Source organism: Nuphar pumila, chromosome 8 (genome assembly GCF_984573655.1).
Source record: "Nuphar pumila chromosome 8, dmNupPumi1.hap1.1, whole genome shotgun sequence".
Classification (NCBI taxonomy): Eukaryota; Viridiplantae; Streptophyta; class Magnoliopsida; order Nymphaeales; family Nymphaeaceae; genus Nuphar; species Nuphar pumila.
In genome coordinates, this window is record NC_143256.1 from 38,456,375 (window position 1) to 38,464,433 (window position 8,059).

Below are 8,059 nucleotides of genomic sequence, written 5' to 3' on the forward strand. Positions count from 1 at the left end.
TCAACTCAAGTAGGCTAAGTCTGGGTTCAGAAACCCAAACCGGAATCAGGACCAAAAAGGACTTTGACTTTAAACCCAACTAGGTTCAAGTCAAGTCAACTGGGTTTGGACCAGGTCAAGTGGGTTCAGACCCAGGTCAGGTGGGTTAGGACCAGGTCAGGCAGGCTCAGGCAAAGTCAGGCAGGCTCAGACCAGGTCAAGTGGGCTCAGGTGGGCTAGGCTAGGTAGGGGAGGTTTAGGAGAGAGAGAGAGAAGGCAAGAGAGAGAGGGGGTCGATTTTTATGAGAAGAGAGAGAGTGAGGAGGGCTATTTATAGCCCAAGCCTACCTCCTCTTGGGTTTTTCCATGCCCCTTCTACCCCCTTGGCTTCTTTTTAATTCCAAGAGGTTCCTTGGTGTGGGGCCCACTTGGATATTCCATGGGATATTTTTGTGGGTCCCACCAGATATTTTCTGAGGAATATTTCTGTGGGTCCCACGAATATTTCTGTGGGTCCCGCAAGAATTTCGGGTTTTCGGCGATTTTTTCCGAAAAATTCTTAGTACGCCATTCCCTTCGTATTGACGTAACTAAGAAAGTTGGCTCGCAAGAATCCTTTGATTTCGTTCAGGTAGGAAGTTATGGCTTCCAGAGTGTTTGAGCATATATTCGCGATTCGACGAATATCCTAAGTATAACTGGCTCACAGGAATTGATTCGTTTCGCATTCTGAGAAAAAAATGCTATTTTTACCGGTAAATGCCTCATGAATTTTATTCAGATATTTTCTTAAAAATTGCGGGTCTTACATCATTACCCCCTTAAAGGAATTTCGTCCGCGAAATTCAGCTAAGAGTACAAGGTGAAGAGTTCAGGATATTTATCCCGCATATCCAATTCAGGCTCCCAAGTGCAATCATCGATTCCATGATGCTGCCACCTCACTTTAACAAGTGGAATGACCTTTGTCCTTAGCACTTGCTCTCGTCGGTCCATGATCTCTACTGGCCTTTCTTCTACCGTCATATCTTCTCGAATGTCAATATCTTCATGTTGAATGACGTGAGAAGGATCATGAACGTATTTTCGAAGCATTGATACGTGAAATACATCATGTATTTGCGCGTATTGTGGTGGCAATGCTACTCGGTAGGCAGTCTCTCCGATTCGGCTCAAAACTTCGAAGGGACCAACGAATCTGGGGCTGAACTTCCCCTTCTTTCCAAAACGAAACACACTCTTGGTTGGAGAGACCTTGATAAAAACCTTATCTCCAACCGCAAAAGTGAGTTCCCTACTCCGCTGATCGGCGTAGCTCTTCTGTCGACTCTGAGCAGTCAGAAGATTCTTTCTGATCATGTGGACTTGCTCAGTATAATGCTGCAACACAATGGGCGAGTCCAAGGTTCGCTCACCCACTTCACCCCAATGGATTGGTGATCGACAGGGTCGCCCGTACAAGGCTTCATACGGTGCCATCCCAATGCTAGCGTGGTGGCTATTGTTATAAGCAAATTCAGCCAACGCTAGGTGGGAATCCCAATCACCTTTCCATTCCAGCATACAGGCTCTTAGCATATCTTCAAGAGTCTGTATGGTTCGTTCTGATTGCCCATCTGTTTGGGGATGGAATGCTGTACTGAACTTGAGTTTCGTCCCCAGGGCTCTCTGAAGCTGCTCCCAAAAGTGAGAGGTGAACTTCAGGTCACGATCAGATATAATCGAAATCGGCACTCCATGGAGTCTAACGATTTCCCGAATGTAGATTTCCGCCAATCGTTCAGTTGAGTATCGAGTGTTGATTGGCAGGAAGTGAGCAGACTTGGTGAGTCTGTCCACGATCACCCATATCGAATCGTGTTGTCTCTTGGATCGAGGCAATCCAACGATGAAATTCATCGTAATGCCTTCCCATTTTCATTCTGGAATCTCGATCCGTTGCATCTTTTCACCAGGTCGCTGATGTTCGATCTTAACTTGCTGGCAGATTAAACACTTCGAGACAAATGTAGCCACATCACGCTTCATACCCTTCCACCAGTACTTTCTTTGCAAATCTCGGAACATCTTCGTACCCCTAGGGTGAATGGTGTACTTGCTATTATGAGCCTCCTGGAGTACTTCCTGTCTTAGCTCAGGGTTATTTGGAACCCAAATCCTTTCTTCCATCCATATTCCTCCATCTTCTTTCAAATGGAAGAAAGTGTCATCTCTTTCAGCACGAGTTTTCAATTCCAAGTACTGGGGATCCTTGAACTGTTCGGCTACGATGCGATCGAGGAACTCAATGTGGATCGTCAAACATGACATTTGGATTCTGCCAGAATCAGCCAAAAATGGCTTTCAGTTGACGAAATCCTCCATCAACTTCCATTGTTCGGTTAGGCTGGCCAGAGTGCCAACATTCTTGCGACTAAGGGCATCTGCTACAACATTCGCCTTTCCAGGGTGATAGGAAAGCGTGAATTCATAGTCTTTGAGGAATTCCAGCCATCGCCGTTGCTGCATATTGAGTTCTTTTTGAGAAAAGAGGTATTTTAGGCTTTTATGGTCCGACATGACCTCAAATTTCTCACCATACAGGTAGTGTCGCCAGATTTTAAGCGCGAACACTACCGCGGCAAGCTCTAAGTCGTGGGTTGGATAGTTTTTCTCATGGACTCTCAACTGTCGTGACGCATAGGCGATTACTTTGCCATGCTGCATCAACACACAACCCAGACCTGTTCCCGAGGCATCGGTATAAGCTACGAAGCCTCCCTGACCAGAAGTTAAGGTAAGGACAGGGGCAGTGGTAAGCCTCTGTTTGAGAACCTCAAAGCACTCCTTACACTGGTCAGTCCATTCAAACTTGACTCCCTTTTTCAGTAATTTCGTCATGGGTACGGCGATTCGGGAGAAGTCTTGTATGAACTTCCGATAATATCCGGCAAGTCCAAGGAAGCTACGGACCTCAGTAATATTTTCTGGCTGCTTCCAGTCCATCACAGCTTCCACCTTCGCAGGATCTACTGCGATTCCATCTTTCGAGATCACATGACCGAGGAACATCACTTTGTCTAGCCAGAATTCACATTTTGAAAACTTAGCATAGAGTTGGTTATCTTGAAGGGTTTTCAAGACGATTTTCAAGTGCTCCATGTGTTGTTCCTTGTTCTCAGAATATACGAGAATGTCATCAATAAAGACGATGACAAAGCTATCCAAATATGGTCTGAATATCCGGTTCATTAGATCCATAAAGGCAGCAGGCGCATTAGTGAGTCCGAAGGGCATTACTACGAACTCATAATGGCCGTATCTCGTTCTGAAGGCCGTCTTGTGTATATCCTCTTCCTTTACTCTGAGCTGATGGTACCCAGACCTGAGGTCGATCTTGGAGAACACCCTCGCTGTTCTGAGTTGATCGAATAAGTCATCAATCCGAGGCAACGGGTACTTATTTTTAACAGTTGCCTGGTTAAGCATCCGATAATCGATGCATAACCGACAAGATCCATCCTTCTTCTTTACAAACAGCACTGGGGCTCCCCACGGTGACACACTAGGACGGATGAACCCTTGTTCCATCAGTTCTTTCAACTGACACTTCAACTCACTGAGTTCAGCTAACGCCATTCAATACGGGGCTTTGGATATCGGCGCTGTTCCAGGTAAGGATTGAATTCCAAATTCAACCTCACGAAGTGGCGGAAGTCCTGGCAATTCCTCAGGAAATACATTGGGAAACTCTCGTACCACTTCCAAACTCTCAAGGGGTTGGTCGTTGGATTTTTCCACCGAGAGACTCAACAGAAAGGCCACACAACCCTTCCTAAGGTATTTTTGTACCTTAAGTGCTGATATGAGCCTTTTCTATGGAACTGGTTTGGATAACCGGTACTCCATCTTAGGCAATCCGGGTCGAGATAGAATCACTCTGCCCTCGCGGCACAGAATCTTGGCATTATTCTGAGCCAACCAATTCATTCCCAGAATGACATCGTACTGTATCATATCGATCAGGATGGCGTCAGTAGGCATGTGTTGCCCTGCTATCTCAATATCCAAATTTTTCACACACCGGATACATTTGGTGCGTGAACCCAACGGGTTATATACTTCGATCATTTTATCAATCGGTTGCACCGAGGCGTGGAGTTGTTCGGTGAAATCGTCAGAGATAAACGTATGAGTAGCACCACAATCAAACAAGACGTAAGCTGCATGTCCATTAACAGGTACGGTGGCTTCAATCAGGTCACCATTTTCGACTTGTTCAGTCGTTACAGCGTATACACGACCTGCAGCAGGCCTTTGTTCTACTCTAGGTGGAGGTCGTTGAAACTGAGAACGTTGTGGCGCTGGTCGAGAGGGTCCGGCAGATCCGGCATTACTCCTCTGTTCATCTGCAGCCTTCTTGGCGCAATCCCTTATAAAGTGGCCCATCTTGCCACAATACAAGCACCCACCAATGTCACGAGGACATGGCTTTCCGGGGTGGTTCATACGACACCTTGGGCAGCTGAAGTTGGACTGCTGACCATTCAGAGTTGGGTTCTGTCTTGGCCTCACGACTTGCTGAGTGTTGTTCCCTCCTTGGAACTTCTTCTTTTGAAAGGGTTGTCATGAACCCTGGCCACTTGGGAACGTCCTTTTACGATTCCCACCATTCACTATGGGCTTCTTCGCTATGATCACTTTAGATCGCGCCCAATCCTCTTGGATTTTTGAAGCTGCTGCTACCGCAGCCTGAAAAGTCGAAGGCATGCTTGTTATCACTCGAGATCGCAGCCCTTCGCGCAGACCATTCACATATTTGTCGGCCCTTTCTTGGTCTGTTTCGAACAATTGAGAGCAGTAGCGCTCTAGATTCTGAAATTTGGTGGTATAGTCCATTAGACTCATACCGCCCTGTTCCAACTCCAGAAACTCCATCTTTTTCTTGTTTCTGGAATGCAACGGGAAGTAGTTATCCATAAAAGTCCTCCGAAAGTCAGTCCAAGGAATGACTTCAACTTGTGAGAACTGGATAAGTTTAGTGGTATCCCACCACTTCCGTGCATTGTCTTTCAACCGATACGTGCCAAAGTTGGTCTTCTTATCCTCTGGTACTCCCAGTACTGAGAAGGCACGTTCTGTCTCTTCGATCCAACTCTCCGCGAGCTTAGGATCGGCTCTGCCAATGAAAACTGGTGGGTCAAGCTTGAGGAACTTCTCATAAGTCACTCCTCCCAGGTGCTCATTTCGTGGTGCGACTGGTTCTGGCCTCGTTTCACGGATGGCTGTAACCAGGTTGTTGAGTGTTTCCAACAAGAATCCTTGCGTATGGGACTCCTCGCTCGGCATGGTTCTCCTCGTCGTAGGAGCCATTTATCTATGCACACACAAGCACTTGTTTTTAGTTTCTCGATGTATATGAGGAAATAAAAGCTTTATTTACCTAATATACATCACATTTACACAAGCATCGCCTTAAACAAAACGTCATGCCGCACTGGCAGACTTTAGGCGTTGAGAAACTATATACATGAGTCTACTGACTCCAAAACATCACCAGTCTCTTTAAGGCTTGGATTTCTTTGATGAAGACGAACTCCAAAAGGTCCATCTATTGCCACATGGCCTTGGTGCAGGCACTACTAGCTTTGGCTTGGGCGGCACTTTCGCACTTGCAAGCGAATATTGGGGATACATGAGGGAATCCAGTCCACTCTCCCAGTCGGCAAGATTAAGACTCTGGGAGTCTGAAATAACGATCGGCGAACAAAAGGAATCCCCTCTTCCGTTTCTGCCATTTAAGCTCGGCGTATGTGATGCGGGATGGTAGCTTGGCGAGTGATAGACCTCCGCAGGGAAGTTCAAGTCAAAATCCCTCAGCCTTGGTAATTCATCAAGAGATGTTGGGGTATGGTTGCTCCCAACACTAGAGTGATGCGGTCCACTGACACGCGAAGTCTCATCCCTGAGACCCTTTGAAGCCCGCCGACCCATATCGGCGGTATATTTCCTTTGGTACTCGTTGGCGGAATGCCCATCTTCGCCACAGTATTGGTAGTCTTGGACTTCATACGGGCATATTCACTCATCGTGCATGACCTTGCAATGATAGCAATATCCTCGGGAGTCATGAGTTGCCATCTATACAAAGATGCACCCAAATCAGAACAAAAGTATAAAAACATATACTTACAGTGCGATATCGGGACCATGACGGATCTTGAACCGGGTTTCTCAGACTCATGCTCTGATACCAATTCTGTAACGCTCCGGATTTCCAAAACAAAGCTAAGTTAAAATTTTCATGAATTTCTTTTTTTTTTTTTTCTTTGCAGCGGAACTTAGAAAAACTTTTAGCAGCGGAATAAGACGATAATGAGTCGTCGGTTTTAGAAAGCTCCGAGCACGTTGCAGGTATGTGGCCAAGCAACTCATTGACCACCAAAGTGTTTCATTTTATTGAAAACCACAAGTTTATTACAACACTACTGCTTAGAAAAGCAGTATAGGTTCAATAAAAGGAAGCAGTACAAAATCTGTTTAGAGAAACCCTGGAACTCGATGCCGCCTTGCTCCACATATCGCCACGCAGGTCCAACACCTGAAATCCCCATTAAACGGGGTCAGAACCACTGATGGTCTGGTAAGCTTGCAGTCATTCATCCATTCAACTCAAGTACAATAATGACCACTCAGGGTCGCAATGCGCAATAACGACGCTCAAGCCTCCAAGACTTAGCGTATATCGCAAGAGCCTCCTCAGGGCTATGAGTTGAACATCCGCTCGAGTCCTCATGACTTAGAGCAAGCCTTTTCAGGCCTGTAATTTGAATAACCGCTTAAGTCTCTATGACTTAGCCATGACCTCTTCCAGGTCTCAAAGTGATGTCTAGCTCAAGTCTTCATACTTGGCACATCCGTATCCCATGCATCTAAGGACAACTCCTCGAGCTTCGCTTAGTCGTGCGGATACAACACGGGTCTTTGCCCAGTCGGTCGAGTAGTATACCGAACATGACACCTTCACAAAGGTTATGCAGGACTGACTCAACACGTCATCCACTCATACATTCAAAGCATCGTTGTACCTAGAACTAATTCATTGTTTGATAATTAACCGCTTCAGCCTTTGGTACGCAGGTAGAGCTATTGTTCGGGCATCAACGCGACGTTCTGAGGGTTGATTATTCTATGTATTTTAGATACCCCAGAGGCCTGTTGACTCTATCCATAGTAGGGCAGTGTGTTTCAACTGGGAGAACCCTACTAGGCCCATATTCGGATGCATCCTCTACTTGCAGTAGTTGGGTTCAATCCTTAGATCTTAAGGATAACCACGACCCCAAAACCCATGAGTGACTGAGGCCATCGTGGACTCTATCAGGTCCAAAGTAAAATACATGTCACTCAAGGCTGTACCATCACTGTCATTCCACAGTGAGCATAATTCCTGAAGGGGTCTGCCAGTCTTACAATTACTTGGACAGAATCTGCATGCCATTTAGGCAGCCCGTGCTTTTAGCACTACGGGAGTATGTACCCGACCCCATTCAGTCTGCCCCCAACACAGTCATTACTGAGGGGGTACCCCTAACACGATTTTCAACCGAGGGGTATGTGCGACCTTAAGTCTTATTCATATGCATGCAGAACACCGCTCTTGGCACTTCGGCCACCGCGAGCATCACACCTCTTTGGGTGGAAACAACACACTCTGGCTCTTCGGCCCTTACGAGTCTGGTTGCGTAACCGTTCTCAATGAGCATGCATATGACTCGATCTAAATAGATCGGCTACTCGGCGTATTTTTACGCAACGAGTCCAAACCTAGCCAAGGCGCAACCTCTACTCTGGCTCAGCGGCCCTTACGAGCAAGGTGCCCTTGCAGGCACAAGGATACGAGCCGATCTGGCATTATTCCTTCAACGGACATCATTATGCCATTCCATTAGTTCCGGCAGCTCTTCTGCCGACCATTTCGTCAGCACCTCCCCTGCTCTACCGGCAGTGGTGCGACGAACCCTTCTACGTTGTAGAGGGCAAACCATGAACTGGGTAGCACTCTACTATATGTCAGAGTATCCTGCTATGTTCTTTCTAA